Below are 17,546 nucleotides of genomic sequence, written 5' to 3' on the forward strand. Positions count from 1 at the left end.
ATCCAGAAAGGCAGGACAGGCCATGGAGAAATGGGAGCCTTGTTATGCTGATGGGCGGGATGTAAATTGCCAACAACCACTCTGGAGAAGTGTATGGTGTTTCCTGAAACATCTAAAAAACAAAGCAACAGAGCCTAGGGCACTTCCACTTATGGTCCTATAGCTTAGGGAAATTAAAATCAAAAAGACACAGCCACCCCAAAGTTTGGGACGGCTCTGTTTACAAGAACCTCGTTTACGGTACAAGTTCAATATCGCAGAAAGCGAAAAATGGATAAAGAAGTTGTGGTACTTACGTACAATGCAATATCACTCAGCAATGAAATCTACGTCATCAGGCCCATAGCAGCATAATGAGTGGATTAAGGTACGATGATTCTAAGTGAAATAAGTCACACAGAAAAAGAAACATCATAAGATATCACTAATAAATGGAATGTAAACTTGGCTACACAGGTACTGAATTACAAAACAGAACAGGGTCTCAAATGTAGAAAAGAAACTTATGCTTGCTTAAGGGGAAATGTGAGTTTGGGTGCTGCATAAAACCAGAGATTGAAATTACCACAGATACCGTTCCATAAGCCAAATATATAACAGACAAGAGCTACTCCTTGCTCAACGAAGTGGACACAATACTTCATATTAAACGACTAAGAATATACCTGACTAGTAAGAATCTTAAAAACTATGGATTTATATGTCTCTGAAAGAGAATCAAGCGTGTGTACAGCGGCATAAACGCAGCAGTGATAGGATTGGTGAAGTTTGGTGAGCAAATGCAGACCCTTTGAAGTCATATTGAATGGTACCCATTCCATGGGTCTCAACTCTCCAGGTTTAAGGGATTCTTCCTTCAGCTAAAACATGCATGTGGATCCCAGAGTATGATCCACTGTGTGATCGGGAAACGTGTTAAAATGTGTCTCAGTTTTTGTCCCCTGGTACTTGGGTGCAACATTCCAGACGCTTTACTAACACTCTCCGCACATGGAGAGTCAGTGCCTTTAACCTCCTGTATCGCCCAGTTTGCAATTCCTGCGTAAGATGAACAGCAATAGGGAGAACCAATGGGAGACTAGCTGGAGGTGTCTGGACGGGCAAATTTAACTCTCATTTCCCACCAGGAAGAGGAATTAACCAAAGGCTCAGCGTGCCATGTGGAATCACACTAGGGCCTGAAGCAATCCTGCGGTGTTGCGGCCAGCTCACAAGAAAGCGAGTTGAAGAAAGGAGCTCAGGGGCACTGTAATTCACAAACTTGCAGAGTTATAAACGACAGCTATCGTCGAAAAATATATTGAAGTAAGGCTGCCAAGAGGACTTGAAATGGGGCCGAATTGTAGGAAACCGATTTCAGGAGGTAGATTGGAATTGCAGTTAAAGCATAGGAAAAGAGGCAGAACGTCCACAATGATGCACTTGGCCAAAAATCGCGTATGCGTTTTTTCCTGAATATATTCAGGAAAAAACGCATATGCACTTTATGGCCAACCAAGCAAGCTTGCAAAGGAAATCTGCACTACAATGAAGTCTCACTGCCCCCCGGTCAAAAGGGCTATCTGAAAAAAGTATAAAATCCAGAAAGGCAGGACAGGCCATGGAGAACTGGGAGCCTTGTTATGCTGATGGGCGGGATGTAAATTGCCAACAGCCACTCAGGAGAAGTGAATGGTGTTTCCTGAAACATCTAAGAAACAAAGCAACAGAGCCTAGGGCACTTCCACTTATGGTCCTATAGCTTAGGGAACTTAAAATCAAAAAGACACAGCCACCCCAAATTTTGGGACGGCTCTGTTTACAAGAACCTCGTTTACGGTACAAGTTCAATATCACAGAAAGCGAAAAATGGATAAAGAAGCTGTGGTACTTACGTACAATGCAATATCACTCAGCAATGAAATCTATGTCATCAGGCCCGTAGCAGCATAATGAGTGGATTCAGGTACGATGATTCTAAGTGAAATAAGTCACACAGAAAAAGAAACATCATAAGATATCACTACTACATGGAATGTAAACTTGGCTACACAGGAACTGAATTACAAAACAGAACAGGGTCTCAAATGTAGAAAACCAACTTATGCTTGCTTAAGGGGAAAGGTGAGTTGGGGTGCTGCATAAAACCAGAGATTGAAATTAGCACAGATACCGTTCCATAAGCCAAATATGTAATAGACAAGAGCTACTCCTTGCTCAACGAAGTGGACTCAACACCCCATATTAAACGCCTAAGAATATACCTGACTAGTAAGAATCTTAAAACCTATGGATTTCTATGTGTCCGAAAAAGAATCAAGCGTGTGTACAGTGGCATAAACGCAGCAGTGATAGGATTGGTGAGGATCGGTGAGCAAATGCAGACCCTTTGAAGTCATATTGCATGGTTCCCATTCCATGGGTCTCAACTCTCCAGGTTTAAGGGATTCTTCCTTCAGGTAAAACATGCATGTGGAACCCAGAGTATGATCCACCATTGATCGGGAAATGTGTTCAAATGTGTCTCAGTTTTTGTCCCCTGGTACTCGGGTGCAACATTCCAGATGCTTTACTAACACTCTCCCCACTTGGAGAGTCAGTGCCTTTAACCTCCTGTTTGGCCTAGTTTGCAATTTCTGTGGAAAATGAACAGGAATAGGGAGAACCCATGAGAGACTAGCTTGAGGTGTCTGGACGGGCAAATTTAACTCTCATTTCCCACCAGGAAGAGGAATTAAGCAAAGGCTCAGTGTGCCATGCAGGAACCACACTATGGCCTGAAGCAATCTTGCGGTGTTGCGGCCAGCTCACAAGAATGCGAGTTGAAGAAAGGAGCTCAGGGGCACTGTAATTCACAAACCTGCAGAGTTATAAATGACAGCTATCTTCCAAAAATATATTCAAGTAAGGCTGCCAAGAGGACTTGAAAGCGGGGCAGAATTGCAGGAAACTGATTTCAGGAGGTAGACTGGAATTGCATGTAAAGCATAGGAAAAGAGGCAGAACGTCCACAATGATGCACTTGCCCAAAAATCACGTATGCGTTTTTTCCTGAATATATTCAGGAAAAAACGCATACGCACTTTTTGACCAACCAAGCAAGCTTGCAAAGGAAATCTACACTACAATGACATCTCACTGCCCCCCGGTCAAAAGGGCCATCTGAAAAAAGTGTAAAATCCAGAAAGGCAGGACAGGCCATGGAGAACTGGGAGCCTTGTTATGCTGATGGGCGGGATGTAAATTGCCAACAGCCACTCTGGAGAAGTGAACAGTGTTTCCTGAAACATCTAAGAAACAAAGCAACAGAGCCTAGGGCACTTCCACTTATGGTCCTATAGCTTAGGGAAATTAAAATCAAAAACACACAGCCTTCTCAAAGTTTGGGACAGCTCTGTTTACAAGAACCTCGTTTACGGTACAAGTTCAATATCACAGAAAGCGAAAAATGGATAAAGACGTCGTGGTACTTACGTACAATGCAATATCACTCAGCAATGAAATCTATGTCATCAGGCCAGTAGCAGCATAATGAGTGGATTCAGGTACGATGATTCTAAGTGAAATAAGTCACACAGAAAAAGAAACATCATAAGATATCACTATTACACGGAATGTAAACTTGGCTACACAGGAACTGAATTAGAAAACAGAACAGGGTCTCAAATGTAGAAAACCAAATTATGTTTGCTTAAGGGGAAAGGTGAGTTCGGGTGCTGCATAAAACCAGAGATTGAAATTAGCACAGATACCGTTCCCTAAGCCAAATATGTAATAGACAAGAGCTACTCCTTGCTCAACGAAGTGGACTCAACACCCCATATTAAACACCTAAGAATATAGCTGACTAGTAAGAATCTTAAAACCTATGGATTTATATGTCTCCGAAAGAGAATCAAGCATGTGTACAGCGGCAAAAACGCAGCAGTGATAGGATTGGAGAGGTTCGGTGAGCAAATGCAGACCCTTTGAATTCATATTGCATGGTACCCATTCCATGGGTCTCAACTCTCCAGGTTTAAGGGATTCTTCCTTCAGCTAAAACATGCATGTGGAACCCAGAGTATGATCCACCATGTGATCGGGAAACATGTTCAAATGTGTCTCAGTTTTCGTCCCCTGGTACTCGGGTGCAACATTCCAGACGCTTTACTAACACTCTCCCCACTTGGAGAGTCAGTGCCTTTAAACTCCTGTTTGGCCCAGTTTGCAATTTCTGCGGAAAATGAACAGGAATAGGGAGAACCAATGAGAGAGTACCTGGAGGTGTCTGGACGGGCAAATTTAACTCTCATTTCCCACCAGGAAGAGGAATTAACCAAAGGCTCAACGTGCCGTGCTGGAACCACACTAGGGACTGAAGCAATCCTGCGGTGTTGCGGCCAGCTCACAAGAAAGCGAGTTGAAGAAAGGAGCTCAGGGGCACTGTAATTCACAAACCTGCAGAGTTATAAATGACAGCTATCGTCCAAAAATATATAGAAGTAAGGCTGCCAAGAGGACTTGAAAGCGGGGCAGAATTGCAGGAAACCGATTTCACTAGGTAGACTGGAATTGCATGTAAAGCATATTAAAAGAGGCAGAACGTTCACAATGATGCACTTGGCCAAAAATGGCGTATGCGTTTTTTACCTGAATATATTCAGGAAAAAACGCATACGCTCTTTTTGGCCAACCAAGCAAGCTTGCAAAGGAAATCTGCACTACAATGAAGTCTCACTGCCCCCCAGTCAAAAGGGCCATCTGAAAAAAGTGTAATATCCAGAAAGGCAGGACAGGCCATGGAGAACTGGGAGCCTTGTTATGCTGATGGGCGGGATGTAAATTGCCAACAGCCACTCTGGAGAAGTGTATGGTGTTTCCTGAAACATCTAAAAAACAAAGCAGCAGAGCCTAAGGCACTTCCACTTATGGTCCTATAGCTTAGGGAAATTAAAATCAAAAAGACACAGCCACCCCAAAGTTTGGGACGGCTCTGTTTACAAGAACCTCGTTTACGGTACAAGTTCAATATCACAGAAAGCGAAAAATGGATAAAGAAGTTGTGGTACTTACGTACAATGCAATATCACTCAGCAATGAAATCTATGTCATCAGGCCCGTAGCAGCATAATGAGTGGATTCAGGTATGATGATTCTAAGTGAAATAAGTCACACAGAAAAAGAAACATCATAAGATATCACTACTACACGGAATGTAAACTTGGCTACACAGGAACTGAATTACAAAACAGAACAGGGTCTCAAATGTAGAAAACCAACTTATGCTTGCTTAAGGGGAAAGGTGAGTTGGGGAGCTGCATAAAACCAGAGATTGAAATAGCACAGGTACCGTTCCATAAGCCAAATATTTAATAGAAAAGAGCTACTCCTTGCTCAATGAAGTGGACTCAACACCCCATATTAAACACCTAAGAATATAGCTGACTAGTAAGAATCTTAAAACGTATGGATTGATATGTCTCTGAAAGAGAATCAAGCGTGTGTACAGAGGCATAAACGCAGCAGTGATAGGATTGGTGTGGTTCGGTGAGCAAATGCAGACAATTTGAAGTCATATTGCATGGTACCCATTCCAAGGGTCTCAACTCTCCAGGTTTAAGGGATTCTTCCTTCAGCTAAAACATGCATGTGGAACCCAGAGTATGATCCGCCGTGTGATCGGGAAACGTGTTCAAATGTGTCTCAGTTTTCGTCCCCAGGTACTCGGGTGCAACATTCCAGACGCTTTACTAACACTCTCCCCACTTGGAGACTCAGTGCCTTTAACCTCGTGTTTGGCCCAGTTTGCAATTTCTGGGGAAAATGAACAGGAATAGGGAGAACCCATGAGAGACTAGCTGGAGGTGTCTGGACGGGCAAATTTAACTCTCATTTCCCACGAGGAAGTGGAATTAACCAAAGGCTCAGCGTGCCGTGCCGGAACCACACTAGGGCCTGAAGCAATCCTGCGGTGTTGCGGCCAGCTCACAAGAAAGCGAGTTGAAGAAAGGATCTCAGGGGCACTGTAATTCACAAACCTTCAGAGTTATAAATGACAGCTATCGTCCAAAAATATATTGAAGTAAGGCTGCCAAGAGGACTTGAAATCGGGGCAGAATTGCAGGAAACAAATTTCAGGAGGTAGACGGGAAGTGCATGTAAAGCATAGGAAAAGAGGCAGAACGTCCACAATGATGCACTTGGCCAAAAAGGGCGTATGCGTTTTTTCCTGAATATGTTCAGGAAAAAACGCATACGCACTTTTTGGCCAACCAAACAAGCTTGCAAAGGAAATCGGCACTACAATTAAGTCTCACTGCCCCCCGGTCAAAAGGGCCATCTGAAAAAAGTGTAAAATCCAGAAAGGCAGGACAGGCCATGGAGAACTGGGAGCCTTGTTATGCTGATGGGAGGGATGTAAATTGCCAACAGCCACTCTGGAGAAGTGAACAGTGTTTCCTGAAACATCTAAGAAACAAAGCAACAGAGCCTAGGGCACTTCCACTTATGGTCCTATAGCTTAGGGAAATTAAAATCAAAAACACACAGCCTTCTCAAAGTTTGGGACAGCTCTGTTTACAAGAACCTCGTTTACGGTACAAGTTCAATATCACAGAAAGCGAAAAATGGATAAAGACGTCGTGGTACTTACGTACAATGCAATATCACTCAGCAATGAAATCTATGTCATCAGGCCAGTAGCAGCATAATAAGTGGATTCAGGTACGATGATTCTAAGTGAAATAAGTCACACAGAAAAAGAAACATCATAAGATATCACTATTACACGGAATGTAAACTTGGCTACACAGGAACTGAATTAGAAAACAGAACAGGGTCTCAAATGTAGAAAACCAAATTATGCTTGCTTAAGGGGAAAGGTGAGTTCGGGTGCTGCATAAAACCAGAGATTGAAATTAGCACAAATACCGTTCCCTAAGCCAAATATGTAATAGACAAGAGCTACTCCTTGCTCAACGAAGTGGACTCAACACCCCATATTAAACACCTAAGAATATAGCTGACTAGTAAGAATCTTAAAACCTATGGATTTATATGTCTCCGAAAGAGAATCAAGCGTGTGTACAGTGGCATAAACGCAGCAGTGATAGGATTGGTGAGGTTTGGTGAGCAAATGCAGACCCTGTGAAGTCATATTCCATGGTACACATTCCATGGGTGTCAAATCTCCAGGTTTAAGGAATTCTTCCTTCAGCTAAAACATGCATGTGGAACCCAGAGTATGATCCACCGTGTGATCGGAAACGTGTTCAAATGTGTCTCAGTTTTCGTCCCCTGGTACTCGGGTGCAACATTCCAGACGCTTTACTAACACTCTCCTCACTTGGAGAGTCAGTGCCTTTAACCTCCTGTTTGGCCCAGTTTGCAATTTCTGCGGAAGATGAACATCAATAGGGAGAACCAATGAGAGACTAGCTGGAGGTGTCTGGACGGGCAAATTTAACTCTCATTTCCCACCAGGAAGAGGAATTAACCAAAGGCTCAGCGTGCCGTGCCGGAACCACACTAGGGCCTGAAGCAATCCTGCGGTGTTGCGGCCAGCTCACAAGAAAGTGAGTTGAAGAAAGGAGCTCAGGGGCACTGTCATTCACAAACCTGCAGAGTTATAAATGACAGCTATCGTCCAAAAATATATAGAAGTAAGGCTGCCAAGAGGACTTGAAAGCGGGGCAGAATTGCAGGAAACCGATTTCAGGAGGTAGACTGGAATTGCATGTAAAGCGTAGGAAAAGAGGCAGAACGTCCACAATGATGCACTTGGCCAAAAAGGGCGTATGCGTTTTTTCCTGAATATATTCAGGAAAAAACGCATACGCCCTTTTTGGCCAACCAAGCAAGCTTGCAAAGGAAATCTGCACTACAATTAAGTCTCACTGCCCCCGGGTCAAAAGGGCCATCTGAAAAAAGTGTAAAATCCAGAAAGGCAGGACAGGCCATGGAGAACTGGGAGACTTGTCATGCTGATGGACGGGATGTAAATTGCCAACAGCCACTCTGGAGAAGTGTATGGTGTTTCCTGAAACATCTAAAAAACAAAGCAACAGAGCCTAGGGCACTTCCACTTATGGTCCTATAGCTTAGGGAAATTAAAATCAAAAAGATACAGACACCCCAAAGTTTGGGACGGCTCTGTTTACAAGAACCTCGTTTACGGTACAAGTTCAATATCACAGAAAGTGAAAAATGGGTAAAGAAGTTGTGGTACTTACGTACAATGCAATATCACTCAGCAATGAAATCTATGTCATCAGGCCCGTAGCAGCATAATGAGTGGATTCAGGTACGATGATTCTAAGTGAAATAAGTCACAGAGAAAAAGAAAGGTCATAAGATATCACTACTACACGGAATGTAAACTTGGCTACACAGGAACTGAATTACAAAACAGAACAGGGTCTCAAATGTAGAAAACCAACTTATGCTTGCTTAAGGGGAAAGGTTAGTTGGGGTGCTGCATAAAACCGGAGATTGAAATTAGCACAGATACCGTTCCATAAGCCAAATATGTAATAGACAAGAGCTACTCCTTGCTCAACGAAGTGGACTCAACACCCCATATTAAACGCCTAAGAATATACCTGACTAGTAAGAATCTTAAAACCTATGGATTTATATGTCTCCGAAAGAGAATCAAGCGTGTGTACAGCGGCATAAAGGCAGCAGTGATAGGATTGGTGAGGTTCGGTGAGAAATGCAGACCCTTTGAAGTCATATTGCATGGTACCCATTCCATGGGTCTCAACTCTCCAGGTTTAAGGGATTCTTCCTTCAGCTAAAACATGCCTGTGGTACCCAGAGTATGATGCACCGTTTGATCGGGAATCGTGTTCAAATGTGTCTCAGTTTTCGTCCCCTGGTACTCGGGTGCAACATTCCAGATGCTTTACTAACACTCTCCCCACTTGGAGAGTCAGTGCCTTTAACCTCCTGTTTGGCCCAGTTTGCAATTTCTGCGGAAAATGAACAGGAATAGGGAGAACCCATGAGAGACTAGCTGGAGGTGTCTGGACGGGCAAATTTAACTCTCATTTCCCACCAGGAAGAGGAATTAACCAAAGGCTCAGCGTGCCATGCGGAAACACACTAGGGCCTGAAGCAATCCTGCGGTGTTGCGGCCAGCTCACACGAAAGCGAGTTGAAGAAAGGAGCTCAGGGGCACTGTCATTCACAAACCTGCAGAGTTATAAATGACAGCTATCGTCCGAAAATATATTGAAGTAAGGCTGCCAAGAGGACTTGAAACGGGGCAGAATTGCAGGAAACCGATTTCAGGAGGTAGACTGGAATTGTAGTTAAAGCAGAGAAAAAGAGGCAGAATATCCACAATGATGCACTTGGCCAAAAAGGGCATATGCGTTTTTTCCTGAATATATTCAGGAAAAAACGCATATGCCCTTTTTGGCCAACCAAGCAAGCTTACACAGGAAATCTGCACTACAATGAAGTCTCACTTCCCCGCGGGGAAAAGGGCCATCTGAAAAAAGTGTAAAATCCAGAAAGGCAGGACAGGCCATGGAGAAATGGGAGCCTTGTTATGCTGATGGGCGGGATGTAAATTGCCAACAACCACTCTGGAGAAGTGTATGGTGTTTCCTGAAACATCTAAAAAACAAAGCAACAGAGCCTAGGGCACTTCCACTTATGGTCCTATAGATTAGGGAAATTAAAATCAAAAAGACACAGCCACCCCAAAGTTTGGGACGGCTCTGTTTACAAGAACCTCGTTTACGGTACAAGTTCAATATCGCAGAAAGCGAAAAATGGATAAAGAAGTTGTGGTACTTACGTACAATGCAATATCACTCAGCAATGAAATCTACGTCATCAGGCCCATAGCAGCATAATGAGTGGATTAAGGTACGATGATTCTAAGTGAAATAAGTCACACAGAAAAAGAAACATCATAAGATATCACTAATAAATGGAATGTAAACTTGGCTACACAGGTACTGAATTACAAAACAGAACAGGGTCTCAAATGTAGAAAAGAAACTTATGCTTGCTTAAGGGGAAATGTGAGTTTGGGTGCTGCATAAAACCAGAGATTGAAATTACCACAGATACCGTTCCATAAGCCAAATATATAACAGACAAGAGCTACTCCTTGCTCAACGAAGTGGACACAACTCTTCATATTAAACAACTAAGAATATACCTGACTAGTAAGAATCTTAAAAACTATGGATTTATATGTCTCTGAAAGAGAATCAAGCGTGTGTACAGCGGCATAAAGGCAGCAGTGATAGGATTGGTGAGGTTCGGTGAGAAATGCAGACCCTTTGAAGTCATATTGCATGGTACCCATTCCATGGGTCTCAACTCTCCAGGTTTAAGGGATTCTTCCTTCAGCTAAAACATGCCTGTGGTACCCAGAGTATGATGCACCGTTTGATCGGGAATCGTGTTCAAATGTGTCTCAGTTTTCGTCCCCTGGTACTCGGGTGCAACATTCCAGATGCTTTACTAACACTCTCCCCACTTGGAGAGTCAGTGCCTTTAACCTCCTGTTTGGCCCAGTTTGCAATTTCTGCGGAAAATGAACAGGAATAGGGAGAACCCATGAGAGACTAGCTGGAGGTGTCTGGACGGGCAAATTTAACTCTCATTTCCCACCAGGAAGAGGAATTAACCAAAGGCTCAGCGTGCCATGCGGAAACACACTAGGGCCTGAAGCAATCCTGCGGTGTTGCGGCCAGCTCACACGAAAGCGAGTTGAAGAAAGGAGCTCAGGGGCACTGTCATTCACAAACCTGCAGAGTTATAAATGACAGCTATCGTCCGAAAATATATTGAAGTAAGGCTGCCAAGAGGACTTGAAACGGGGCAGAATTGCAGGAAACCGATTTCAGGAGGTAGACTGGAATTGTAGTTAAAGCAGAGAAAAAGAGGCAGAATGTCCACAATGATGCACTTGGCCAAAAAGGGCATATGCGTTTTTTCCTGAATATATTCAGGAAAAAACGCATATGCCCTTTTTGGCCAACCAAGCAAGCTTACACAGGAAATCTGCACTACAATGAAGTCTCACTTCCCCGCGGGGAAAAGGGCCATCTGAAAAAAGTGTAAAATCCAGAAAGGCAGGACAGGCCATGGAGAAATGGGAGCCTTGTTATGCTGATGGGCGGGATGTAAATTGCCAACAACCACTCTGGAGAAGTGTATGGTGTTTCCTGAAACATCTAAAAAACAAAGCAACAGAGCCTAGGGCACTTCCACTTATGGTCCTATAGCTTAGGGAAATTAAAATCAAAAAGACACAGCCACCCCAAAGTTTGGGACGGCTCTGTTTACAAGAACCTCGTTTACGGTACAAGTTCAATATCGCAGAAAGCGAAAAATGGATAAAGAAGTTGTGGTACTTACGTACAATGCAATATCACTCAGCAATGAAATCTACGTCATCAGGCCCATAGCAGCATAATGAGTGGATTAAGGTACGATGATTCTAAGTGAAATAAGTCACACAGAAAAAGAAACATCATAAGATATCACTAATAAATGGAATGTAAACTTGGCTACACAGGTACTGAATTACAAAACAGAACAGGGTCTCAAATGTAGAAAAGAAACTTATGCTTGCTTAAGGGGAAATGTGAGTTTGGGTGCTGCATAAAACCGGAGATTGAAATTACCACAGATACCGTTCCATAAGCCAAATATATAACAGACAAGAGCTACTCCTTGCTCAACGAAGTGGACACAACTCTTCATATTAAACAACTAAGAATATACCTGACTAGTAAGAATCTTAAAAACTATGGATTTATATGTCTCTGAAAGAGAATCAAGCGTGTGTACAGCGGCATAAACGCAGCAGTGATAGGATTGGTGAAGTTCGGTGAGCAAATGCAGACCCTTTGAAGTCATATTGAATGGTACCCATTCCATGGGTCTCAACTCTCCAGGTTTAAGGGATTCTTCCTTCAGCTAAAACATGCATGTGGATCCCAGAGTATGATCCACTGTGTGATCGGGAAACGTGTTAAAATGTGTCTCAGTTTTTGTCCCCTGGTACTTGGGTGCAACATTCCAGACGCTTTACTAACACTCTCCGCACATGGAGAGTCAGTGCCTTTAACCTCCTGTATCGCCCAGTTTGCAATTCCTGCGTAAGATGAACAGCAATAGGGAGAACCAATGGGAGACTAGCTGGAGGTGTCTGGACGGGCAAATTTAACTCTCATTTCCCACCAGGAAGAGGAATTAACCAAAGGCTCAGCGTGCCGTGTGGAATCACACTAGGGCCTGAAGCAATCCTGCGGTGTTGCGGCCAGCTCACAAGAAAGCGAGTTGAAGAAAGGAGCTCAGGGGCACTGTAATTCACAAACTTGCAGAGTTATAAACGACAGCTATCGTCGAAAAATATATTGAAGTAAGGCTGCCAAGAGGACTTGAAATAGGGCCGAATTGTAGGAAACCGATTTCAGGAGGTAGATTGGAATTGCAGTTAAAGCATAGGAAAATAGGCAGAATCTCCACAATGATGCACTTGGTCAAAAAGGGCGTATGCGTTTTTTCCTGAATATATTCAGGAAAAAACGCATACGCCCGTTTTGGCCAAGCAAGCAAGCTTGCAAAGGAAATCTGCACTACAATGAAGTTTCACTGCCCCCGCTCAAAGGGCAATCTGAAAAAAGTGTAAAATCCAGAAAGGCAGGACAGGCCATGGAGAACTGGGAGCCTTGTTATGCTGATGGGCACGAAGTAAATTGCCAACAGCCACTCTGGAGAAGTGTATGGTGTTTCCTGAAACGTCTAAAAAACAAAGCAACAGAGCCTAGGGCACTTCCACTTATGGTCCTATAGCTTAGGGAAAATAAAATCAAAAACACACAGCCACCCCAAAGTTTGGGATGGCTCTGCTTACAAGAACCTCGTTTATGGTACAAGTTCAATATCGCAGAAAGCGAAAAATGGATAAAGAAGTTGTGGTACTTACGTCAAATGCAATATCATTCAGCAATGAAATCTATGTCATCAGGCCCGTAGCAGCATAATGAGTGGATTCAGGTACAATGATTCTAAGTGAAATAAGTCACACAGAAAAAGAAACATCGTAAGATATCACTAATAAACGGAATGTAAACTTGGCTACACAGGAACTGAATTACAAAACAGAACAAGTTCTCAAATGTAGAAAACCAACTTATGCTTGCTTAAGGGGAAAGGTGAGTTGGGGTGTTGCATAAAACCAGAGATTGAAATTAGCACAGATACCGTTCCATAAGCCAAATATGTAACAGACAAGAGCTACTCCTTGTTCAACGAAGTGGACTCAACACCACATATTAAACGCCTAAGAATATACCTGACTAGTAAGAATCTTAAAACCTATGGATTTATATGTCTCTGAAAGAGAATCAAGCGTGTGTACAGCGGCATAAACGCAGCAGTGATAGGATTGGTGAGGTTTGGTGAGCAAATGCAGACCCTTTGAAGTCATATTGCATGGTACCCATTCCATGGGTCTCAACTCTCAAGGTTTAAGGGATTCTTCCTTCAGCTAAAACATGCATGTGGAACCCAGAGTATGATCCACCGTGTGATCGGGAAACATGTTCAAATGTGTCTCAGTTTTCGTCCCCTGGTACTCGGGTGCAACATTCCAGACGCTTTACTAACACTCTCCGCACATGGAGAGTCAGTGCCTTTAACCTCCTGTTTGGCCCAGTTTGCAATTTCTGCGGAAGATGAACAGGAATAGGGAGAACCAATGAGAGACTAGCTGGAGGTGTTTGGACAGGCAAATTTAACTCTCATTTCCCACCAGGAAGAGGAATTAACCAAAGGCTCAGCGTGCCATGCCGGAACCACACTAGGGAATGAAGCAATCCTGTGGTGTTGCGGACAGCTCACAAGAAAGCGAGTTGAAGAAAGGAGCTCAGGGGCACTCTCATTCACAAACCTGCAATGTTATAAATGACATCTATCGTCCAAAAATATATTGAAGTAAGGCTGCCAAGAGGACTTGAAAGCGGGGCAGAATTGCAGGAAACCGATTTCAGGAGGTAGACTGGAATTGCATGTAAAGCATAGGAAAAGAGGCAGAACGTCCACAATGACGCACTTGCCCAAAAAGGGCGTATGCGTTTTTTCCTGAATATATTCAGGAAAAAACGCATACAACCTTTTTGGCCAACCAAGCAAGCTTGCAAAGGAACTCTGCACTACAATGAAGTCTCACTGCCCCCCGGTCAAAAGGGCCATCTGAAAAAAGTATAAAATCCAGAAAGGCAGGACAGGCCATGGAGAACTGGGAGCCTTGTTATGCTGATGGGCGGGATGTAAATTGCCAACAGCCACTCTGGAGAAGTGAACGGTGTTTCCTGAAACATCTAAGAAACAAAGCAACAGAGCCTAGGGCACTTCCACTTATGGTCCTATAGCTTAGGGAACTTAAAATCAAAAAGACACAGCCACCCCAAATTTTGGGACGGCTCTGTTTACAAGAACCTCGTTTACGGTACAAGTTCAATATCACAGAAAGCGAAAAATGGATAAAGAAGCTGTGGTACTTACGTACAATGCAATATCACTCAGCAATGAAATCTATGTCATCAGGCCCGTAGCAGCATAATGAGTGGATTCAGGTACGATGATTCTAAGTGAAATAAGTCACACAGAAAAAGAAACATCATAAGATATCCCTACTACATGGAATGTAAACTTGGCTACACAGGAACTGAATTACAAAACAGAACAGGGTCTCAAATGTAGAAAACCAACTTATGCTTGCTTAAGGGGAAAGGTGAGTTGGGGTGCTGCATAAAACCAGAGATTGAAATTAGCACAGATACCGTTCCATAAGCCAAATATGTAATAGACAAGAGCTACTCCTTGCTCAACGAAGGGGACACAACACACCATATTAAACGCCTAAGAATATACCTGACTAGTAAGAATCTTAAAACGTATGGATTTCTATGTCTCCGAAAGAGAATCAAGCGTGTGTACAGTGGCATAAACGCAGCAGTGATAGGATTGGTGAGGATCGGTGAGCAAATGCAGACCCTTTGAAGTCATATTGCATGGTTCCCATTCCATGGGTCTCAACTCTCCAGGTTTAAGGGATTCTTCCTTCAGGTAAAACATGCATGTGGAACCCAGAGTATGATCCACCATTGATCGGGAAATGTGTTCAAATGTGTCTCAGTTTTTGTCCCCTGGTACTCGGGTGCAACATTCCAGATGCTTTACTAACACTCTCCCCACTTGGAGAGTCAGTGCCTTTAACCTCCTGTTTGGCCTAGTTTGCAATTTCTGTGGAAAATGAACAGGAATAGGGAGAACCCATGAGAGACTAGCTTGAGGTGTCTGGACGGGCAAATTTAACTCTCATTTCCCACCAGGAAGAGGAATTAAGCAAAGGCTCAGTGTGCCATGCAGGAACCACACTATGGCCTGAAGCAATCTTGCGGTGTTGCGGCCAGCTCACAAGAATGCGAGTTGAAGAAAGGAGCTCAGGGGCACTGTAATTCACAAACCTGCAGAGTTATAAATGACAGCTATCGTCCAAAAATATATTCAAGTAAGGCTGCCAAGAGGACTTGAAAGCGGGGCAGAATTGCAGGAAACTGATTTCAGGAGGTAGACTGGAATTGCATGTAAAGCATAGGAAAAGAGGCAGAACGTCCACAATGATGCACTTGCCCAAAAATCGCGTATGCGTTTTTTCCTGAATATATTCAGGAAAAAACGCATACGCACTTTTTGGCCAACCAAGCAAGCTTGCAAAGAAAATCTACACTACAATGACATCTCACTGCCCCCCGGTCAAAAGGGCCATCTGAAAAAAGTGTAAAATCCAGAAAGGCAGGACAGGCCATAGAGAACTGGGAGCCTTGTTATGCTGATGGGCGGGATGTAAATTGCCAACAGCCACTCTGGAGAAGTGAACAGTGTTTCCTGAAACATCTAAGAAACAAAGCAACAGAGCCTAGGGCACTTCCACTTATGGTCCTATAGCTTAGGGAAATTAAAATCAAAAACACACAGCCTTCTCAACGTTTGGGACAGCTCTGTTTACAAGAACCTCGTTTACGGTACAAGTTCAATATCACAGAAAGCGAAAAATGGATAAAGAAGTTGTGGTACTTACGTACAATGCAATATCACTCAGCAATGAAATCTATGTCATCAGGCCCGTAGCAGCATAATGAGTGGATTCAGGTATGATGATTCTAAGTGAAATAAGTCACAGAGAAAAAGAAACATCATAAGATATCACTAATACACGGAATGTAAACTTGGCTACACAGGAACTGAATTACAAAACAGAACAGGGTCTCAAATGTAGAAAACCAACTTATGCTTGCTTAAGGGGAAAGGTGAGTTGGGGTGCTGCATAAAACCAGAGATTGAAATTAGCACAGGTACCGTACGATAAGCCAAATATGTAATAGACAAGAGCTACTCCTTGCTCAACGAAGTGGACTCAACACACCATATTAAACGCCTAAGAATATACCTGACAAGTAAGAATCTTAAAACCTATGGATTTATATGTCTCCGAAAGAGAATCAAGCGTGTGTACAGCGGCATAAACGCAGCAGTGATAGGATTGGTGAGGTTCGGTGAGAAATGCAGACCCTTTGAAGTCATATTGCATGGTACCCATTCCATGGGTCTCAACTCTCCAGGTTTAAGGGATTCTTCCTTCAGCTAAAACATGCCTGTGGTAACCAGAGTATGATCCACCGTGTGATTGGGAAACGTGTTGAAATGTGTCTCAGTTTTCATCCCCTGGTACTCGGGTGCAACATTCCACACGCTTTACTAACACTCTCCCCACTTGGAGAGTCAGTGCCTTTAACCTCCTGTTTGGCCCAGTTTGCAATTTCTGCGGAAAATGAACAGGAATAGGGAGAACCCATGAGAGACTAGCTGGAGGTGTCTGGACGGGCAAATTTAACTCTCATTTCCCACCAGGAAGAGGAATTAACCAAAGGCTCAGCGTGCCATGCGGAAACACACTAGGGCCTGAAGCAATCCTGCGGTGTTGCGGCCAGCTCACACGAAAGCGAGTTGAAGAAAGGAGCTCAGGGGCACTGTCATTCACAAACCTGCAGAGTTATAAATGACAGCTATCGTCCGAAAATATATTGAAGTAAGGCTGCCAAGAGGACTTGAAACGGGGCAGAATTGCAGGAAACCGATTTCAGGAGGTAGACTGGAATTGTAGTTAAAGCAGAGAAAAAGAGGCAGAATGTCCACAATGATGCACTTGGCCAAAAAGGGCATATGCGTTTTTTCCTGAATATATTCAGGAAAAAACGCATATGCCCTTTTTGGCCAACCAAGCAAGCTTACACAGGAAATCTGCACTACAATGAAGTCTCACTTCCCCGCGGGGAAAAGGGCCATCTGAAAAAAGTGTAAAATCCAGAAAGGCAGGACAGGCCATGGAGAAATGGGAGCCTTGTTATGCTGATGGGCGGGATGTAAATTGCCAACAACCACTCTGGAGAAGTGTATGGTGTTTCCTGAAACATCTAAAAAACAAAGCAACAGAGCCTAGGGCACTTCCACTTATGGTCCTATAGCTTAGGGAAATTAAAATCAAA

Source organism: Orcinus orca, chromosome 2 (genome assembly GCF_937001465.1).
Source record: "Orcinus orca chromosome 2, mOrcOrc1.1, whole genome shotgun sequence".
Lineage (NCBI taxonomy): Eukaryota > Metazoa > Chordata > Mammalia > Artiodactyla > Delphinidae > Orcinus > Orcinus orca.